Source organism: Lissotriton vulgaris, chromosome 5 (assembly GCF_964263255.1).
Source record: "Lissotriton vulgaris chromosome 5, aLisVul1.2, whole genome shotgun sequence".
Classification (NCBI taxonomy): domain Eukaryota; kingdom Metazoa; phylum Chordata; class Amphibia; order Caudata; family Salamandridae; genus Lissotriton; species Lissotriton vulgaris.
Window position 1 is genome coordinate 617,078,248 of NC_141693.1, and position 23,741 is coordinate 617,101,988.

Below are 23,741 nucleotides of genomic sequence, written 5' to 3' on the forward strand. Positions count from 1 at the left end.
CTGATGATGTCACATATTACATCATTCATGACATGGTCAGTGACATCACTGATGACATCACTGATGACATCTCAAATGACATCACTGATGACATCTCAAATGACATCACTGATGACATCACTGATGACATCTCATTTGACATTACTGATCACATCACTGATGATATCATTCATGTGATAATACGATGAACCTCTTCAGACTCTAATATAACCTTAGATACAATCAGTGTAAACAGACACTCACAGACTGTCACTCATCCATGGAGTTACTCACACACCTAGTCAGTCATGCAAAGAATCAATCACACCTCCATTTCCTCAACTATACAGTTATACAAACTTTACTTATTCAAACATATACTAACACATATTTACTCTCTTATACAATCCCTGATACAAGTTCACAATGATCCATACAGCCACTCACACATTCACTGGCTCTTATGCACAGTTATTTATATATGTCAACTCTCACATGTACTCTGTTTTACATATGTACTTACTTTGACATGTAGCACTGAGATATCCATTCACTCACCAATACACTCATGCACACAGTCAACCGCCCATACAGCTGTTTCCACATGCACTTTTGAAACCATACATCTAGTGAATCAACTGCTCACACATCTATGCACAGAGTCATACACCTCCCAGCCACCCACACACACACTCAGTCTCCCATACAAATACTTGGGCAACCAATCAATAACCCATATAGTTACTCATATAGCTACTTATCAACACATGCAACAGTTTACAGAACAACAGACATAATGATGCACAAATTAAGACAGTTTAGTCACTAACCCATGCACTCAGTGAGACACATTTAATCACTCACTCATACAGTCAGTCATGCACCTACTAAATCCTTCATCCAGACACTTATACATCCACTCATTCTTCAATATGTAAGACATATTTTAACTTTACAGAAACATACAGTCACTGGATGTTGTCATCAGTGATGTCATCAGTGATGTCATTTGAGATGTCATCAGTGATGTCATCAGTGATGTCACTGACCATGTCATGAATGATGTAATATGTGACATCATCAGCAGTGGATTGCGGGTGCGCGATATATAGTTAGTGCAACTAACTATATATGGAATTTCAATGGTTTTGTGTGAGTAAAATAAGGTTTTGTAAATGCGAATTCCTAACTATATATGGTCTATAACCTATGGTTTTTTCAGTGAATTTTCAAGGTTTTGTAAATGCTAATTCCTAACTATATATGGTCTATAACCTATGGTTTTTTCAGTGAATTTTCAAGGTTTTGTAAATGCTAATTCCTAACTATATATGGTCTATAACCTATGGTTTTTTCAGTGAATATATATATACATACATATATAAACATATATCATCTGTATATCTATATAAATACAAACATAAATGCATGCATACATATACTTATATGCATACAGATGCATGTTATTTACATGAAAGTTGAAAAAACACTAATAAAAGCAAAGCTAAAAAGCCACCTCATTACAAACAGAATGGCTTTAACTTAAACGAGGGCGAGATCTATTGCATTTTCAATGCTTGTTTACTTTGGTTCCATCAAGATGGCATTCAGATGTGTCACACATTTGCCATAAATTCTGAATGTTAGCACTCTAGTTGCACATTAGATCACTGTAGTAAAGCTACTGCTCACCAGGGACGTCTGCTGCTGGTATTCAAAGTGCATGTTTCAGTCTGCATGTCAGAATTTTTTTAATGAAATAGAAGAGGATTTGAGAAGTCACTCAAAATGTGCCCTAATTTTTCTTTCTGCAGCACTAATCATAATTCATATGGCAAAATATACCCCCTCATTTTGTTCCTTTTTAAATTAAATGTTTTAAGAGTTACCACTTTATTCCAATCAAGATGGCTTCAGGTGTGCCATACCTTTGTAATAAGTAGGACTGTTAGCGCTCTAGTTGTTCTTTAGAACACTCTGGGACATTCTGTCATTGGGCTATACTTGGGCTACATCTGGGTGATATTTGGGCTACATTTGGGCTCTTTTGTCTCTGGTGGCCATTTTGGGAGACTGCATGTCAGAATTTTTTAATGAAATTGAAGAGGGTTTGAGAAGTCACTCAAAATGTGCCCTAATTTTTCTTTCTGCAGCACTAATCATAATTCATATGGCAAAATATACCCCCTCATTTTGTTCCTTTTTAAATTAAATGTTTTAAGAGTTACCACTTTATTCCAATCAAGATGGCTTCAGGTGTGCCATACCTTTGTAATAAGTAGGACTGTTAGCGCTCTAGTTGTTCTTTAGAACACTCTGGGACATTCTGTCATTGGGCTATACTTGGGCTACATCTGGGTGATATTTGGGCTACATTTGGGCTCTTTTGTCTCTGGTGGCCATTTTGGGAGACTGCATGTCAGAATTTTTTAATGAAATAGAAGAGGATTTGAAAAGTCACTCAAAATGTGCCCTAATTTTTCTTTCTGCAGCACTAATAATACCTTCTATTGCATAATATACCCCCTCATTTTGTTCCTTTTTAAATTAAATGTTTTAAGAGTTACCACTTTATTCCCATCACGATGGCTCCAGGTGTGCTATACCTTTGTAATACGTAGGACTGTTAGCGCTCTAGTTGTTCTTTAGAACACTTTAGGAGGCTGCAGTAGAGCACAAAGGAATCAACTGACAGTCTCTGCCCTTGTTGGATGTACATGTTTTACTGAGAATGTCAGACTTCATTTTCACATGACTGAGAAAGATAATGTGAATTTACAGAAAATATGCTTTCAGTTTAGCTTATAGATCCCCTTCCAAACCACTGTGGGAAAATCATGAGATATTAGTTTTCTTTCAAACAATATTCATGATATCAAAGCAGAAGGTTTTTTCACATGGTAAAATCACCTTAGAACCCACCACAATTCCTAAAACGAGTATGGTACAATCAACAAATGATTTATAATGTAACTAAAGTCCTAAAACCCTCTATTAACTACAATGCTTTTTAATGAGGTGCTATCATGTATATTGGTCCCAAGATGGCTGCCAACACTTCTTGGATGAAGTGCTGACAGCCAATCAGATCAGATGTGTGGTTAGGCTCCGCCCAGATATATATCTTTTTTTGAACCTAAATTACTCAAAATCCACTGGAGCACATATATTGAGACCTAGCAAAGGCACATCCGGCTAACAGTCCCTACAATTTTGCCAAGTTTCATGCAAATCCATTCAGCCGTTCGAGCTAAAAGTGAGGCCAACCGCCCTATGGAAATTAACATGGGAAAAATGCGTTTTGGGACCCCCCTTTTTTCTCGCCCCCCCCTTGATGAAACCCCCCCAAATTGTCAGGGGCTGCTCAGAAACAAAATGTTCAATTTTCCTGAAAATTTCAGCCAATTCCGTCCACAAACGCCAAAGTTATTAGACATAGAATTTTCAAAAATCCCATAGAGAAAAAATCCTAACTATATATACCTACTGGCGACCGCCAGTAGGTAATATATATTCACTGAAAAAACCATAGGTTTCACACACGTTATAGTTAGGAATTAGCATTTAAAAAACCTTAGAAATTCACAAAAAAAACATAGGTTTCACACATGTTATAGTTAGCTGGACATTTCACTCATACAAAACCATTGAAATTCCCCCGTTATAGTTAGTTCAGCTACCTATAACTTGCGCGCCCGCAATTCACTGCTGATGACGTCACATATTACATCACTCATGACATGGTCAGTGACATCACTCATGACATCACTGATGACATCTCAAATGACATCACTGATGACCTCACTGATGACACCATCCAGTGAATGTGTGTCTTTCTGAAAAATAAATATGTTTTATATATGTTTATCTAAAGGTCGAAGGAAGAATAAATGTGTAAATAAGTGTCTAAATGGATGTTTTTGTTTAAAAAAATGATTTTATAACTGACTTATTAAGTGTATCTTAGTGAAGACATGTATTAGCGAGTAATGTTTAAATATGTAAATATCTGTATCAGTGTCTCACTTTGTGTATAAGTGGCTGCATGGGTTGGTGACTAGCTACATGAGTGTCGATATGGGTTATTAGTTGGTTTTTAGAGTATCAGTATGAGTGTCTGTATGGTTTGGTGGGGGGTATTACTTACCGCATAGATGCATGAATGGCTGACTCACTGTTTGTATCTGTTTTGAAGACAGCATGTGTGCAGGACTGTATGGGTGGATGAGTGTGTGTATGGGTGTGTTAGTGAGTGAATCACTGTCTCAATAGTATCTTTATGAGTAACTACATATGTTTTAAACTAGTATATGTGAGTATTGATGTATATAAGTGAGAATATATGTGAGAGCGAGAGATTGTAAGAGTTCCTGTATAAATAAGTATGTGTTTCTATAAGTGATTGTGAGTATGTGTTTGAGTAACTCTATAGATGAGTGTCGGTGTGTAATAAGATCTATAGGTGTATGAGTACATTTGTTGAGTGAGTACATGTATGAGTGCCTATATAGAACTGTTAGTGAATGACTGGATGTGTATGTAGATTTTGGAATTACTGAACAGGTTGTTCTAACTGGTATTGGTATCTCCATTTTTTTGAAAATTTTATTTTCTATTTTTGAATGTGTGTATCAAGGGTTATATTATGCTGAGAGGAGGTCTGCCACTCTTTCACAAGGATGATGTCATCAGTGATGTCATCAGTGATGTCATTTGAGATGTCATCAGTGATGTCATGAGTGATGTCACTGACCATGTCATGAGTGATGTAATATGTGACGTCATCAGCAGTGCATTGCGGGCGCGCAAGTTATAGCTAGCTGAACTAACTATAACGGGGGAATTTCAATAGTTTTTTTTTATTTAATATTTTTTTTAATTAATATATATTTTATATATCAGGCAATTATATCCTATGGAAGGAAATTCAAGTTACTGGTAAGTACAGTTAAATTTACTTTTCAGGAATAGTAGTGAGCTAGATTGGGGAATTAATTCCTCTACAATCCTGAGGTCTCCTGTTAGCCAACTAGCCCACCAGGTACCTCCAGTATGCACTAGGCAGCTGTGTTGCAGAGAGGTGTTTACAACACTCTGCAACACAGCTCCGTGGCGCTTACTGGAGATACCTGTTGGACTAGTTGCCCCCTAGGGGACCTCTGGATTGAACAGGAATTAATTACCCAACTTAAAACGTGCCTCAGGGCATGTTTGCACTCACATCACCTCAACTCCCGCCCCTACCTTCACCATTGTGCAAACGCGCCCTGTAGAATGTTCTAAGTTGGGGGATTAAGTCCCTTGCATACTGGGGGTCCCTGGTGGCCAACTAGCCCACCAGGAATCTCCAGTATGCGCCAGGGGGCTGCATTCCAGAGAGGTGTAATGAGGCCACGCCCCTTTTTATACCTCTCTGCAACGCAGCCCCCGGTGCGTTTGCAGAGGGGGAATTTATTCCCCTTGCATACTGGGGTCCATGGGGGCCAACTAGCCCACCTAGAACCTCCAGTATGCGCCAGGTGGCTGCATTGCAGAGAGGCGTAATGAGGCCATGCCCCTTTTTACACCTCTCTGCAACGCAGCCCACGGGCATGTTTGCAGAGGGGGAACTAATTCCCCTTGCATACTGGGGGTCGCTGGGGGCCAACTAGCCCACCAGGAACCTCCAGTATGCGCCAGGGGGCTGCGTTGCTTTGCCCCGGGGGGTGGCGGTCCCAGGGGCAGTGTGGGGGGATTGGGGCCCCCCTTCTACACTTCTTTTTCACTATGCCCCCGGGATTTGGTCCCCCCGGGGGGTAATTTGAAAAAAAGCAGACCGGGTTTTTAAAAAAATATGTGGGGGCCTTGGGGGTCCTTGTGGGACCACCTGAGCAGGCCTAGGGGGTCAGGGTGTTTCTACCCTGCCCCCTTTTTGCGTGCTACACGTTTATTTTTCTGCTTTCTTGTGCCTCGGTCTACCGAGCACAAGATGGCTGCCAACACTTCCTGGTTTGGAGTGTTCACAGCCAATGAGCATGCAGCTCGTGCTAGGAAAGGTATGCGTACAGTACGGGGACCTGTACGGGTACGTACGCCTACCCCGCGATTTTCGTAAAAAAACATTTTTTTTTTGGCCTTGGGGGTCCTTGTGGGACCCCCTGAGCAGACCTAGGGGGTCAGGGTGTTTCTACCCTGCCCCCTTTTTGCGTTCTACACGTTTGTTTTTCTGCTTTCTTGTGCCGCAGTCTACCGACGCACAAGATGGCTGCCAACACTTTCTGGTTTGGAGTGTTGACAGACAGTTGCCAGCCAATCAGCATGCAGCTCGTGCTCGGAAAGGTACGCGTAGGCACGCGTACGGTAAGCGCCTATGGATATACTTATGATTTTACTTATGACTTTCTCAGGAACTACTGAAAGGATTTACACCATTTAACAAAAACCATGATCTGCGAACCAGATTCTACCTTTTTGCCAAATTTGGTGTAATTCCGTTCAGCCGTTCCGGCTGTAGCCCTGGCTAAAGGGCCTATGGAAAATTGCATGGGGAAAACACGTTTTGGGACCCCCCTTTTTTCTCGGTCCCTGCTTCACGAATCACCCCCAAACTTTCAGGTAAGGAGCGGAGCAGGCCATTTTCTTGGTGAAATTTGCGAAGATTCGTCCACCGGCGCCAAAGTTATTCCAAATAGAATGTTGCGGATTTCCTATGGAAACTAGGTCCTAACTATAACTACCTACTGGCGACCGCCAGTAGGTAATATGTATATGTACACATATACATATACATATATATATATAATATACATTTAAGTATTGCCTGAAAAAAGAAAGGGTACAGGGGTGCTATAGTTTGGAAATAGAATTAAAATACGCTCTCTCCCATGTGATGAATGGCTGTAGTAGTGGATTACAATGAATTCATCTGCTCACTAAGACCTTTCTGTAGGTTGATGGCTCAGTGTAGTAGACATTTACAACAGACTGACCTCTCTGCTTACACCTTTCTCCAGGATGAAGAATAACTTTACTAGTAGTTTGTGACACAGTTGCCTGTCCACTAAGATCTCACTACTGGCTGTATGTTGTAGTGGTTTGTGTAAATCTGACATTTACACAAAAACCGCCTTCCGGGTTCATGAAAGGTGTTGTTGTGGTTTGCAATAGACTTGCCTGTACAGTTAGATGTTTTCTTTGGTCATTAGTGTTTAAAGCAATGGTTCAGAACAGACAGCAGTGTCCGCAGAGAACTGTCTCTTACGTGATAAGCAGTGTATTTTTTTGTATAATTGGGCTCTGGATCCGTGGAACTGCTGCAAATTCACCCAGGGAACCGAGTTGACCTCGGTGGTGGATCCACGGATACTCCAGGGCCACAAATACATCTTCAGGCAATATCTTGCCTATATCTATATATATATATATATATATATATATATATATATATATATATATATATATATATATATATATATATACATATATACATATTTACACATATATATACACACAAACAAACATATTGGAATACAAATTGCCCTTGAGCAGCGGGAGGGCACTCGACAGCGCTCTCCTCACAGTGTCAGCCTCGCTGCAGCTCGCTTCTCTGTACCTTATAATCTCTAGACAAAGCCGACGCGTTTCGAGGCATTGCGCCTCTTCTTCTCAGGCAGACCAAAAAGACACTGAAAGGCTCACCGTTAGCTTTCCTTTATTTAGTATTAACACACTTAGTAGTGGGCGTGGCATCATTAGCCCGATGGTGTTCTGGGACTTGCAGTTCTTATGGTGAGTACAAATTCATGACCTTCCGTGGGTACAGTGCTTTTAAAGTCAAGTAAGTCCATTTATTTCCTTGGTAGGATAGGTTCCAGAGAGGCAGGCTTTCTTTCGTGCATCAGAGCGCTGTGCCTCGTGGTTTGGAAGGGTTCCACTCCACAGCCTTTTCCTTGCAGAAAATGGTGCTCATCCCCACGGCAGGGGCCGCCGTGTGATTGATTGGAATACAAATTGCCCTTGAGCAGCGGGAGGGCACTCGACAGCGCTCTCCTCACAGTGTCAGCCTCGCTGCAGCTCGCTTCTCTGTACCTTATAATCTCTAGACAAAGCCGACGCGTTTCGAGGCATTGCGCCTCTTCTTCTCAGGCAGACCAAAAAGACACTGAAAGGCTCACCGTTAGCTTTCCTTTATTTAGTATTAACACACTTAGTAGTGGGCGTGGCATCATTAGCCCGATGGTGTTCTGGGACTTGCAGTTCTTATGGTGAGTACAAATTCATGACCTTCCGTGGGTACAGTGCTTTTAAAGTCAAGTAAGTCCATTTATTTCCTTGGTAGCATAGGTTCCAGAGAGGCAGGCTTTCTTTCGTGCATCAGAGCGCTGTGCCTCGTGGTTTGGAAGGGTTCCACTCCACAGCCTTTTCCTTGCAGAAAATGGTGCTCATCCCCACGGCAGGGGCCGCCGTGTGATTGATTGGAATACAAATTGCCCTTGAGCAGCGGGAGGGCACTCGACAGCGCTCTCCTCACAGTGTCAGCCTCGCTGCAGCTCGCTTCTCTGTACCTTATAATCTCTAGACAAAGCCGACGCATTTCGAGGCATTGCGCCTCTTCTTCTCAGGCAGACCAAAAAGACACTGAAAGGCTCACCGTTAGCTTTCCTTTATTTAGTATTAACACACTTAGTAGTGGGCGTGGCATCATTAGCCCGATGGTGTTCTGGGACTTGCAGTTCTTATGGTGAGTACAAATTCATGACCTTCCGTGGGTACAGTGCTTTTAAAGTCAAGTAAGTCCATTTATTTTCTTGGTAGGATAGGTTCCAGAGAGGCAGGCTTTCTTTCGTGCATCAGAGCGCTGTGCCTCGTGGTTTGGAAGGGTTCCACTCCACAGCCTTTTCCTTGCAGAAAATGGTGCTCATCCCCACGGCAGGGGCCGCCGTGTGATTGATTGGAATACAAATTGCCCTTGAGCAGCGGGAGGGCACTCGACAGCGCTCTCCTCACAGTGTCAGCCTCGCTGCAGCTCGCTTCTCTGTACCTTATAATCTCTAGACAAAGCCGACGCGTTTCAAGGCATTGCGCCTCTTCTTCTCAGGCAGACCAAAAAGACACTGAAAGGCTCACCGTTAGCTTTCCTTTATTTAGTATTAACACACTTAGTAGTGGGCGTGGCATCATTAGCCCGATGGTGTTCTGGGACTTGCAGTTCTTATGGTGAGTACAAATTCATGACCTTCCGTGGGTACAGTGCTTTTAAAGTCAAGTAAGTCCATTTATTTCCTTGGTAGGATAGGTTCCAGAGAGGCAGGCTTTCTTTCGTGCATCAGAGCGCTGTGCCTCGTGGTTTGGAAGGGTTCCACTCCACAGCCTTTTCCTTGCAGAAAATGGTGCTCATCCCCACGGCAGGGGCTGCCGTGTGATTGATTGGAATACAAATTGCCCTTGAGCAGCGGGAGGGCACTCGACAGCGCTCTCCTCACAGTGTCAGCCTCGCTGCAGCTCGCTTCTCTGTACCTTATAATCTCTAGACAAAGCCGACGCGTTTCGAGGCATTGCGCCTCTTCTTCTCAGGCAGACCAAAAAGACACTGAAAGGCTCACCGTTAGCTTTCCTTTATTTAGTATTAACACACTTAGTAGTGGGCGTGGCATCATTAGCCCGATGGTGTTCTGGGACTTGCAGTTCTTATGGTGAGTACAAATTCATGACCTTCCGTGGGTACAGTGCTTTTAAAGTCAAGTAAGTCCATTTATTTCCCATATATATAAATGTATATATATATATATATATATACACACACACGCGTAAAACTCTTCAATGGTAACACACTGATGGCTCCTGAAATGTAGTAATTGAGAAACTCATCTGAGAATTTGGCGGTAGACTTTGGATGAAACTTGCTAATGACTGTGCAACAAATTCAAATACTCTAAAAGAGAAAACAGACATTATTATTGTAAATATTATTGACAGGAATGTGCGAAGAATATGAACATTATTATTTTTGTTGACTTGAATGTGCAAAGTATCTGACTTCAATTGATCTGCACATTTGAAATATTCTAAATTAGTTTAAACTCTCAGCAAGTAATGCTGGCTAAGATTATGTCATTATGCCTGTCCAGATTTCCCTATGTTTTCGGAAGTTCCTTTATGTTTTCAGAAGAAAAGTTTATTATGAGAGAAATGAGCATCTTGTAAAATGGTTTAAGGTTGGACGCTACCACCAGCAACTAACAGACACCAAGAAAAGAGCGCTAGCAAACCACATCTAGGAGGCTTCAACAGCTGCAGGGAGATCTGTGTTATAAATTATTAAAGTTTCCAGTTTGTAAAATACATATAGTTATTTCAATTATTATGTATATCTTTATTGTTGAATACAATGGAACATTCCCCCTCCTCCTTTATATACATGCTCCCTTGTCCCTTCCATAGAATGTTGGGATGGTTCTTGAAGTGACAGTTGAGACAGTTAGGGAAGAAGCTAAGGAGAATTGGCAAACTGATGTTGTCAAACAATAAAGCATTTATTTAGCTCTACATGATTGTTGTTGCCTGGATATTACTTGTAACTTAACAATCTTCTTGATCCTCATTTACTGCAAAACACCCTTAGCCTAGGTCAACAAAATCACTCCCTCCCAAGAACTCTGCAACAACCTTTCAAACATCTTCCATAGCAAACTCGCAAATATCTACAGCAACTTTGCACACCAACCTGGACCTAGGAAAGTAATTGCCACCCTCAATAGGGACAACACAGCGACAATCGTGCAGACCATTCACTCAGGGGCCACCAATGGATCCATGTTCCCATCACTTCTACAACTTGGGAGCTCCACTAGTCAGAACTGCCCTCACCCACATCATCAACACCTCCTTCACATTTACCATGTTCCCGGACAACTGGAAACATGCAGAAGTCAACGCCCCCTGAAGAGACCATCAGCCTACCTGAACCATCTGAGCAACTTCTGTCCACTCTCCCTGTCCCCAACCCAGCCAAAGGGACTGAGAAGGCCGTCAATAAGCAACTCGCAACCCACCTCAAGATTCACCACCGGCTAGTCAACACCCAATAGAATTCAAGCAAAGCCAATTCAAACTCCTCACACACACATACTAAGCCCTACATAACACTGGACCAGCATACCTGAACAACCACATACACTTTTACCAACCTGCCAGACATCTATGCCCTGCCTCACATTCACTCGCACACACCCACCACATTCATAAATGCAGAACAGGAGGCCGCTCATTCTCCTACATCACACCGAGAACATGGAACAACCTCCACCAATACAGCAGAGCAGGAGTGTCTGCATCTTGGTGTGACTAGCCTTGTTAATTTGTGAAATCCCATAAACTTGTCAGTTTGTTGATATTCATGAAAACCTCTCTGACCTTTCTTACCTTGGAAAAGGTCAGAGTTCTCCAGCAAAAGATTAAAGAAACTTCCCTTCTGTGGTGCGAAGCATAGCAAATCGCCCCTAAACTTGGTGGAGACTGGAGAAAGGGGTATCGCCAACGGGAAAACAGTTTTATTCCATAGAAAATAAGAAAAAGAAATGTGTGTATGCATATCTGTCTGACTTTCAGCCATTTATTGTGGTACAGTATACAAAATTCCACATTGGGAAAATAACAACCTTTCAAAATACCTGGAAATCTGTGCCTCACATAGCTTTCCAGATATACTACTGCTGAGTTTTGTGAAAAAGTGCAGATTTAAGATTCTCTTTGAAAATCGGACCCAACCCTTTTTTTTAATGTCTTAGAAGTATGAAGACCACTTCTTCTCATTTGTCCATTCCTCTCCTGGGTGGAATATTTGGTGGCATTTGTGATTACTTGTAATATTTAAATGTTAGTGTAGGATTTAGTTGCAGTATATAAAAACAGGACAGTGTGGTCCTATCAGTGAATGGCAGAATTGGTGTAGAAAGTTCAAAGATTACTGCTCATTAAATGTCCAACCTGGCATTTTAAGATGGTCACCCAAATGGAGATTCTTCCAAGGTCTCACCCACTTTCAGTCCTGCATTCATAATCTCTGTAATTCAAACAGAAAGGACCTTTACTGGCCAACACTTTGCAAGGTGTGTTCACCTAAAGAAACCTTAAATTCAATGTGCTGTGAAATAAACAAAATGTGACATTCATCTCTCATATTGCGAGCTAATTGCTGCCAAATTAGATGTCTGTGGACATGTGTCTCTCCAGAAAAAAGGTGCATGTCCATGCTTTTTCCACAAGGATAAGGGGAGGTACATGCTCTCTCCTGCTTTTGACATTTACTAGACTCAACTTCCACACGCCTCATCCTCATCTCACTTCAGCTTCACCTCAAATTGCCCTCACATCAACTGCACATCACTCCTAGCACAGCCTCACCTGAACCTCACCACCTACTCACCTCAACCACACATCAGGCCAATCTTAACCACACATAAGCCTCACCTCACTTCAACCAATTTTCAACCTCAACTTCACCTCAACATTATGTGAACCTCGCACCCACCACATTGCCACCTAACCTGAATCTCACAGTGTGCACTTTAAAACTCATCTCAGTATTGCAAAGATAGGGGTCTCTGTAGGGATACATCAGACAATAAATTTTTCAACAATAATCAACTGGTATTTTTGGACTAGACTATTCTTTTAGCCTCAAGTAAAATCAACCTAATTTAAAATGCATACAGCATTAAACCCTCAAATCATGATGTCAATCAACAATGTGCATACAGCAGTTCTGTGGTATTAATGCATTAATTTATCTGTCATGTACACTTCTATTTATTCATAAGTCCATTAGCACTAATAGTCCAATAGTTGAATATACGGGTGTCCACATAATAACTCTGAAGTGTGTAAACCCTTTTTGGTAGCACAAATATCAACCCTGAAGGACATCCAATGTCCAAAAAAAAGGAACCAAAGTCTCCTCCAGGTGTAAATCCTTGTGTAATTCCTTAGTAATGATCATGCTTCCATGAGTATGTGTCAACTTGTTTCGGCCTATAAGTAACAGCCTCCTCACGACCAACAACAAGGTTGCGTATCACTCAGTTCAAGTGAAGATTAAAAAAAAAACCACTAAACATAAAAATCTCTAAAATAACTAATGGAACTGCTACCTATGCCTTATGTGTGCACAGTAACCCTATGGACATGATGCTAACACTCTACACCCCAGTTACAGCGAGAAACCAAGTGGAGCCCGTAGAACCAAGGATCCATAAAATAAGAACATGTCAAAGGTACTGTTTAAAAGAAACACAGGCCATGTGGTCTTAGATACATAAATCAAGCCTGTGCCATACCAAAGCTATGCACCCGCCAAAAATCAACCAGGTGCAATATCAGCGTGCTATGTAGACACATGCATGTGAGCGAGAACGGGGTCAACACATGCTCACAAGTTATTACCTTATTCTAGATCATGTCCTCAGGGTCGGAAAGAAGAAAACTGTCTCATATGAGAACAACACATGGATGAGGTAAATAAGCAAGGTAAAAAAAAAAAACCCAAGCAAAGGGCATGTATCTACACAATAAATTAATTATACTCACCTGCTAAAACTGTGTGGGGGCTTGCTGGATCAAAGGACATGGAGAGCGCTCACCACCAGTGGTGCAACAAGCTCAGGGAATAGGTGGAAAGCCAGCTGTAGCTCTGCAAAGACTGGACGCCTATTCACCACCATGTGCTATGCATGTGACAGGATCCTCACCAAGGACGGATCACTGAAATAATATCGAGGGACAAAATATCGACTTGCAAAAATATCGTGGACAAAATATCGACAGACAGAATATCGAGTTTGTATCTACAAACAGGTAAGTACAAAAATATCGACTACAAAATATCGTTTACAAAAATATAGTTTTAAAAAAAATCGACTTTATTAAAAACAGTGTTAAATTAAATTAATATTAAAATTTAATTACTAAAATATACTTAAAAATACTTACATTAACTTATAATAATTAAATAATAAATGAAATTAATAAAAATGAATTTTTACAATCATATTTGCTAAAACTATATATATAGTAACATACTATAATTAAATACGATACTAGTATATTGCCGTACGATAGCAAAAGTGTAAAAAATACTATTCCCACTCCAAAGAGTGCAAGCGTAGGGAAAGCATTGGATAGCGTTGGGGTTAAAATTACTATTCCCACTCCAGTGAGTGCAACAGTAGGGAAAGTGTTGGATAGCGTAGGGGTTTAACTTACTATTCCCACTCCAGTGGGTGCAACAGTAGGGAAAGCGTTGGATAGCGTAGAGGTTAAAATTTCTATTCCCACTCCAGTGAGTGCAACAGTAGGGAAAGGGTTGGATAGCGAAGGGGTTTAAATTACTATTCCCACTCCAGTGGGTGCAACAGTAGGGAAAGCGTTGGATAGCGTAGAGGTTACAATTTCTATTCCCACTCCAGTGAGTGCAACAGTAGGGAAAGGGTTGGATAGTGTAGGGGTTTAAATTACTATTCCCACTCCAGTGGGTGCAACAGTAGGGAAAGCGTTGGATAGCGTAGGGGTTAAAATTACTATTACCACTCCAAAGAGTGCAACAGTAGGGAAAGCGTTGGATAGCGTAGGGGTAAAAATTACTATTCCCACTCCAGTGGGTGCAACAGTAAGGAAAGCGTTGGATAGCGTAGGGGTTTAAATTACTATTCCCACTCCAGTGGGTGCAACAGTAGGGAAAGCGTTGGATATCGTAGGGGTTAAAATTACTATTCCCACTCCAAAGAGTGCAACAGTAGGGAAAGCGTTGAATAGCGTAGGGGTAAAAATTACTATTCCCACTCCAGTGGGTGCAACAGTAGGGAAAGCGTTGGATAGCGTAGGGGTAAAAATGACTATTCACACTCCAGTGGGTGCAACAGTAGGGAAAGCGTTGGATAGCGTAGGGGTTAAAATTACTATTCCCACTCCAGTGGGTGCAACAGTAGGGAAAGTGTTGGATAGTGTAGGGGTTAAAATTACTATTCCCACTCCAGAGAATACAACATTAGGGAAAGTAAATACTTCATAAATAATTAAAAAATGTATTATAGAATATCTATTAATAATTAATTAAAAATAAATAATATTTGTATACAATATAATAATTATTATATTAAATTTACTAATTAACAATAATTATTTCTATTGATCACCTATTAATACTAATTAATAAAAATATTTACAATTAATTATTTAATAATTAAAAAGTACTTAACAATTATTTGAAATTAAATAAATATAAATAAATGTAATTAATTAATTATTTATAATTTAATCACTTCCCACCCAATTCCCCTATAAACTCACAACCCGCTACAAAAATAATTTGTTAAAATTTACATAATTACCAATTAATCAATTAATAAAAATTAATTACCAATTAAAATTTAATTAATTAACTATTATTAATTAATTAACTATTAATTTAAATTTACTATCAATAAATACATTTAAATATTTAATTAATTATAATTAAAATACTTGCCACCCTATTCCCCTATAAACCCACAACCCGCTACAGAATTAAATTACGCAATAATTATAAAAACAAAAATCATTAATAAAAATTAATTATAACATAAATACACACTTTTCAAACATATTATACCAAAAAAATACACTATAAAAAATTAGATATTATTAAAAAATCGATATTTTTTACTATCTATATTTTTAACAGTCGATATTATATCACTTACCTTAAAAACGATATTTTGGTCATCTATATTCTGTCCTGTCGATATTTTGTCCAGTCTATATTTAAAAGTCAATATTTTGTCCAGTCGATATTTTGGAGTCGATATTATGTCTGTGCACCACCAAGGACCAATGCTGTGAAGGACCCAAAATGCTGCTGGTAACTGCAGCGACCCCTGAGTAGTATTACTTATGACGGCTTGCTGTAAGGAGAATGTAGGAAGCTGGTTCTCTATATAGTGTACTAAAACAAAGTACGCTGTGCAGAGTGTTCAGTGGGTCCCCAATTGGTTTACAGAGGCTAAAGTAGATAATGCTAATGCTATCTTGTGTTGTAATGTGGGTGAGCAACTAGGCTTATCAGAGGGTAGGGCTAAGCATTTGTTGTACTTAGAGAGGCAATACATCAGACACACACTCAAAGAATAAATCAGAGACCAGTTTCGACAAATAACACTTCTTTTTACATATGTTTCAAACTCAAGAACTTCTTTTCAAGGTAAGTACAATTTTTGCACAGATCAGTAAAGCATTCAAACCTGTGCGGTTTTACGCACAATGCAATAATATATAGTAGGAAAAGTCAAAGATGCATATAATGTAGGTACAGTCGGTTTCAGGGGTTCATCTTTTGGAATTGGAATAGTAGTGAGTCAAGGTTCAAAGTAATAACAGCAGTTCTTCAGGAAACGCCCGGGTTCTACTGGGAGCAGGGTTGAGATGCTGTTAGCTGCCGCGCTACGAAGAAGAGGGGGGCACCTTAAAAGAGGCTGCACTTTTGGGACTTGCGGGCAAGTCCATGGGCTCCCAAATGGGGGCTCAGGTCACAAGGGGTCTTGGAGCCTGGGGACACAGTCGCTTCATCAGGACCCAGGTCAGAGGGCTCAGGAGCAGAGTGGTTTGGTAGGCTGGGCTGGTGCACAAAGATGCACCCCGCAGTCAGGGACAAACAGCTAGATGAGGAGAAATCAACACAGCTGTGTCACTCTTGAAGTGGGTCTCAGTGATGGTGATGTCCGTCAAGGCTGCTTGGTCCTGGTGCAGTGAGAGTCCGGACTGGACCCTCGCTGTTGGTGTTTGGTGCATGGCGTCCGGTACACCGGGGATTGGTACTGCACATCTTTGATTGGTCCAGGTTTCTTTACACTAGGCGGGGGGACAGATCTGAGCTTCCAGATCACAAGTACTTTCTCCTGATCATCTACGGCGTTGGTCGGGCCAGGGAGCTGCAAGGCAGTGGACCAGACTCTGCTTATCAGTGTCTGCGGAATGCAGGGCAGTAGCTCCTCTATTCCAAAAGAGACTTTCAGTGTTGGTTGAAGTGTTGGCAGGCTTCCCGACGCTTTGGTAGTTCTCCAGCACACAGGATGAGTCACTCAGTTGAGACTGTCGAGAAAGGACTGAGGATGGCAGGGTTTCCCGCCAAAGTTCTATTGCAGTTCTCGCCAGACAGTGATTTTTCTTCATCGTTCTTCTGTTGATCCATCGAATCTGAGTACTTGGATTCTGAGGTGCTACCTAAATAATCAATTTAAGGGTATTTATGGGGATTTAACAGGTAGTAGCCAATGGCTACCTACCCTAGGATGCCTACACCCTCTACATGACCACTTCCTGTGAGAAATGGGCATAACCTTGACCCTAGAAGGCTAATTCCTTCCAAAAAACAACATGGAGGAATCTGAAAAGTGGGGTCTACATCAGCTGGCCCAGCGTAGGGGTGGTGCTGGCTGAATGTGGGCATACCTCCTAATCTAACTAATTTTCCTGCCTGTCTTGCTGCCAAAAAGTGGGGCAGGACAAGGGGGTGGGCATCTCCACTATCTGGAGAGGCCCGGGGTCACATAACAAAGGTGGTAGGCCTTTGAATCTTCCCACCCTGGACTCTCCAGCCTCCATCCAGAGCAGGCTTTGTTCCCGACCTCCGAGAGCAAAGGATCTCATCTCAGGAGGTCAGAAACCTGTCTAGAGTGGCTGGTTGGACGAGACCAGTCAGTCAAGCCACTAGTAGTCGGTAGGTTTTCAGGGGGCACCTCCAAAGTGCCCTCTGTGTGCATTTATTAATACATCCAGCACTGGTATCATTATGGGTTTATTAGGATGAGGTGTTTGGTACCAAACACCTTGGGGGACAGTGAAGCCATCATGTATCTGGGGAACTCGTAATTACAAGTGTTCTGCCCATGTACTTGTCATGGCTTCCCTGTGCACTCGTAATATCTAAGGGTGAACTTGTATATCAAAGAGATTCATCTAGTCAAGCAGAGGTGCCCACACATGGGTATAGTGCACTCTGCCTTTGGGCTATAAGGCCTGCCATAGGAGTGACTTACCTATACCACATTCAGTGTTTTGCTGGCATGCAGGGATGTGTGCCATGTCAACTCTTCGGTTTTCTCTGCACCAAGACATGCAGGCTGCAGTGGCAGTTTGCATGAGCTTGGTGAGGTGCGCCTTAGGGTGGCACAATTCTTGCTGCAGCACTTAGGGACCCTCTTTAGGTCTAATGCCCTAGGTACTAGAGGTACCACTTACTAGGGCCTTACAAGGGTCCTAAAGGGGTTGCCAATTGTTGAACAATCTGACAATTTAGGGAAAGAACACTGGCACTAGGGACCTGGTTAGCAGGAATCCAGCATACTTTCAGTAAAGGTTGCACCAGATACAAGGCAAAGGGGGGCATACTGCAACAAACCCCCAATTTCCTACAGAGAGCGTAGCGGGAGGCCATGTAATTATGATGTCATCACACAGAAAACAACTAGTGTGGGAACCAGAGAAAGGCGCCGCATAGGAGACACTGGGAGTACTTTACTAGACTGGGCAAATGGCAATGAAGTAAGGCAAAACATGAACGCAAACACAAACAATTATTAATATAAATATTTACAAATGTAACTGAGAAAAAAGCGAGAAGGGCTGCAGCTACACAGAGTAACAATGATGTGGAACTTTCCTGCTAATGACAAGCCCATATTCCATGAAAGTACAGAATAAATCATGTAGTGTTCATTAACCAAAATATAAAGTTTACCATCCAGATAATTTTTGTCTCAATTGTAAGTAAACACAACTTAAGTTATGGCTTCAGCTGAGCAACAAGAACAATATATATCACATGCCACAATAGTAAAGAGAATCAGATGTACATTTATATATTCAGCTGGTCATGGTTACCCTAATTATCATCAATTAAGGGGCAACATCCTCATGTGTGTACAGTTAAACGCGTAATAAAGCCAATAATTCATTGTTTTAGTTTAAGCCTATGCTTGCAGTTTTGAATTTTGCAATTAATTTTGCCTCCATTTTCAAAAGTATGTTTTCCATTGACGCACCTCCGACATTAGTGATGGCCACCAAAATTACTGACCATCTGATTTGATTTTAATTGTGATTTTGTCTGATAAACTGTTGCACAAGTGGGGCACAGGGGGTTTGGCATCTAACAACATCAGGAATACCGGAATTAGAAACCTAACCATAGGAAGAGCTGCGATTTCACTGAACAAAACCCTCTTTCCAGAAAGAAAAATGATTTTCTAGAGTCCCCTCACCCACCAGGGTTACCCCTAGGTGGCATGCATCATCATAGGGGTCCTCTCAATTTGCTGCGGATTGAGTCATGCTGCGACTTGCGAACTACGTAGGAGTACTTCGTTTTTGGAAAATATGTGTGTGACAGTGATGTGGAGTAGGAAAAATAGGTTAAAAATACCTAGCTAGTGAGCTAATATTGTATTGCTGCTCCTAGTCGGTATGTTTTTAAATCAGGGTTAATACTAAGGAAAGACCTGACTGTAATGAGTATGGTGTCCCTAGTACTGGGTCGACATGTTCTAGATGTGATCTCCAGGGGTGCCATCAGGTCATTTTCCAAGAGGAGTGGTTTAACGAAGGTGTGACTACAAGCCCTTCTACCCCTGCAGATCATAAGGCATATTTCTGCCTAAACAAAAATACATCGTGTCAGTGTACAACTGTATGTATTAAGTATCAGGTGAACACACATTACGTGTGCACCCCATTGTTTCCTATTCATGGGATTCTTTAGGAGTGGTACGCATGGGGCTGGCCTTCGTGTGGTCCTGAATAAGAGCTTTAGGGGAAAACTCAAAACTGTGGTTAGGTTTCTAATTCTGGTATTCCGGATGTTGTGGAACTGCATTCAGTAAGGAGGGTGAACCTAACCTCAACCTCTACCTCCCCCGTTTTTTGATTGTGGTTTGGCATCTAATCATGAACCTGTGCTGTGATAACACGTTTTTTGATGGGTTGACTGGTTTGCCCAATGTAACACTTCTCACATGGACAACTTATGTAGTTGACCACATTTCTGGTGTTACAATTAGATAACTCTCTTTGTGGCAAAGTTAAACAATTGATGTTCAGTTATTTGGAGTTCTTGGTAAATTGACAGGTGATGCAGCCTAGAAACAAAAGGGTATGTGGAGGGTCAAGGGGAATGTTTCATGACCTGTCTGCTCGCTCCCCTACATCAAGATACATAACACACAATAGAGCAGATCAAGTCAAGGAAAGGTGTGTGCCTACAACAGTACCCGTGCGGCACTGGTGGTGAATGCGTGAAACAAGGGCTGCCAGAAATATAGGCTATTGGTGACGGAAGGCTGAAGCAATTCCCATCAGACCACCATTGTGGTGGAGTTTATGTCACGTGGGAACTGTTGATCATGCCATCCCAAGTCCGACCAAATAATGCCGGTGCGGGAATGGATGTCAAAAGTGATGATCATAATCTACATCCTCAAATGATGTGAATGAAAAAAGTGCAGTGCTCAAATAATAATAATAAAATTGACTACCCGGACTACAGGAGGCGTTTAAACAGAAGTCCGGGTGTCAAAGATTAAAAGCACGCTGGGTAGTAAGACTACCCTCTAGCGCTGTGCAGTATGGTCGACATGTTTCAGCCATGGGGGCATCTGACCCGTTTTTCTTCAGGACCGATTGACAAAAATAGCTACTGCAACTACATACAAAGTGTATTAGTGAAGAATTTAAGCATGTACTAAAAAAGTTACATATATACCAGGAATTTAAATACTTAAATGTCCACCGGAGGGAGAGGAATGATTCTTCTTCCTAACAAAAAACAAAAAGACAATATGTCAAACAACGCCAAGTTCCACACACACCCACCAGCACACAAACACAGGGACCGTACAGGCACACATGCATGAATGATTTGCATTCTGCATTTATAGAGAGCAAACTGGCTCGATCACACTGAGGCTTTTCCTCACAGTGATACTCACCCAGCTTTGTGTGGGTGATGGCCTCACCTCACCCGGCAACCGCTCGGGAGAATGAGGCCCCGCTCTGTAGTGTAAAAATAAAAGACACAGTAAGCACATAACTTTACCGTGCCTAGACCAATGGCTTTACACTGAAAACCCAACAGACGTGCGATAGTAGCCCCACTATCATAACTAACACCGACACCTTCCCAAATTTACAAAGTGCGCATAGGAATCGCACATCTTACGATGCAGCCCCCACACTTGTAGTGGTCTTTCACAGATTGAAGGCAGAGCAGACTGTAAATCGTTTCGAGGACATTTTCTTGCTGCATGGAAAAACTTTTGCCTCAGGTTTTTACTTTTTTTTAAAGGAAAACAAAGGATCAGAAAGATTCAGACCTGATAGGAACTTCCAGCTGGATCTGATTGCCTTCTTTATCCTTTTAGGATTGTGATCATTTTTAATTACACAAGTTAATGGTGGATTTGTTTCTTTATTTCTAGGAGTTAGCGGTGTCTCCCTAGGAGTATACAATGACATCTTCAAGTCATTATATACCATTTTATTCAGGTACTCTCTCACTATCAGTTTTTCACAAAGGTGTAATTATGCCAAATTCTTAAAAACTGTCCAAACAGAAGGTTGTCTTTCAGTGATGTTGGGTACTTATTTGTAAAATGTAGCACTGTGTCCTGTCTGTGGGTTTAGGGTATAAGTTCATAGTTACTCTACCATGCGGGACCATGACACATAGATGCAGGAAATGTATTTCTTTCCATATAGCTATTATAGAGAATTTAAGTTCAGCACACTAGTGATTAAACCAGCTGTGGAATACTTTAAGGTTGATTTCCGACCCCTTCCAATTGGTGAAGATATCATCAATATATCTATACAATTTGGCAATCTTGTCCCTAAGAGGGTTGTCATTACCAAAAATCACTTTCTCTTCAAATAATGCCATACAGAGATTTGCTGTTTCTGGGGCAAAGGTACAGCCCATGGCCACACCCTTAGTTTGCAGGAAAAGATCCTATTTGATTATAAAAATATTCTTTTTCGGGCATATCAAGGCTAAATTCACTAAAAATTGTCTGGGGACATCGTGTGGCTTTATCCATTTGACCAACACCTCCCTTATGACGTCAGTAGGCTCATCCTGTGGGATGTTGGTGTATGGAGATTTAAGATCCCATGTCACCAACAACTCCCAAGTGGTGTCAAAACTGAACCTTCGATTTTTCTAAAAAAGTCCATGAAATCACGTGTGTATGCTCTTGTGAGTGGGACAAATGATCTAAGGAAGATATCTATATATCTTGAGAGAGGTTTTAATAGCGTGCCACACCCTGATATGTTAGGTCTACTAGACAAATTGTGCTGGTGTTTGTGGATTTTAGGAAGTAAATAAAAGTACATTCAATTCCTAAATCTCCATCTTGAAACAACTCCTATAAATCCATAACTTGGCATAACACTCCAGATGAGGTATCTAGAACTGGATAGAGTATTCCAGATGTTGCATAATGGACTGGATACAATTTGCCATAAGTGGCTGCAGAACTGAATGAAGCACTTGACATAGGACATCATGACTTGGACACAATATCCCGGAAGTGACCTTCAACACTGGGCATTTCATTCCAGATGTTGCCTTCAGTATCTAACTCCAAAATGCCAGTTGTTGGCTCCATATTGGTTTGGCACCTTCCTGCACATAGACAATATTTGGAGGTGATTTACTCTATCCATGTGTGCTGCAGAATGCAGCACACATGGAAAGAGCAAAATACGAGGAGAAATAAAACATTTCTCCTCGTATCGCCTGCTTAAGACCAGGTATTCCCTGGTGGTATATCTGGTGCTTCCCCAGACCTTGTAAATATGGGGCAGTTCTAAAAAGTAATAGGTGTTGTGGCAGAACACCCACTGCAACACCCATTGTACATCCCTTTCACAATAAGTGCTGAGAGAATAGGGGCACTATTTACATGGCGGCATTAAGCTACGTTAAGTGGCTTAATGCCGCCATGTAAATAAAGTGTAGGAGTTAACGCCCTCAGAACATCAGAAAAAGTGATGTTCTGATGGTGTTAACTCCTTGTAAATATGCCCTTCTGTGTTCATGTGTTTCTAGCTTGCTGCTTTCTGAGCCTGTACTCTATTTGTGTATAGCTGCTTTGCTAGAAACAAGTACTTGGTCATTCTCGCATTTGAAATGTTCTGAAGCTTTTAAAGTGATCCCCTCCTAAGAAGTTAAAGCTTCTCTGAAGACCTTTAATGTGTGTGCAATGCCATGAGATTACCTCAGTGGAAACTGTCCCCTTTGAGGCATTGAAACGACTCAAAGCAAATGAGGCAGAGAAAAGGCCAAAGAGCTCAGTGACAAGGTTCATTGAGCAGTCCTGTTCCCATTGGACCTGTTGGCTGCATTTGATACCATTGACCATGACATTTTCTTCCAACAAATGAAACATTAGTTAACATCTTGTCTAAGGCATGGTTTGTGTAGAAAATGAAGTCAGTCCATTAAATCTTCCTGGATTTGGGGGAGGAACCACGTCAGCGACCAAGATGGCCGCTTAGGGACTCAGCTCCGCCCAGAGGCGTAGCTAGAGCTTGTGGCACCCGGGGCTATCCCTCAGATTGCCGCCCCTGGGGAGCGGGGGAGAGGGCTGGGGAAAAAGGACTGAGAGACACGTAGTATTGCCGCTAATAGTTACCTCGATCATGCAAGTTACATGCACCTACATGACACGGTCCAAGGCTACACAGTTAAATACACC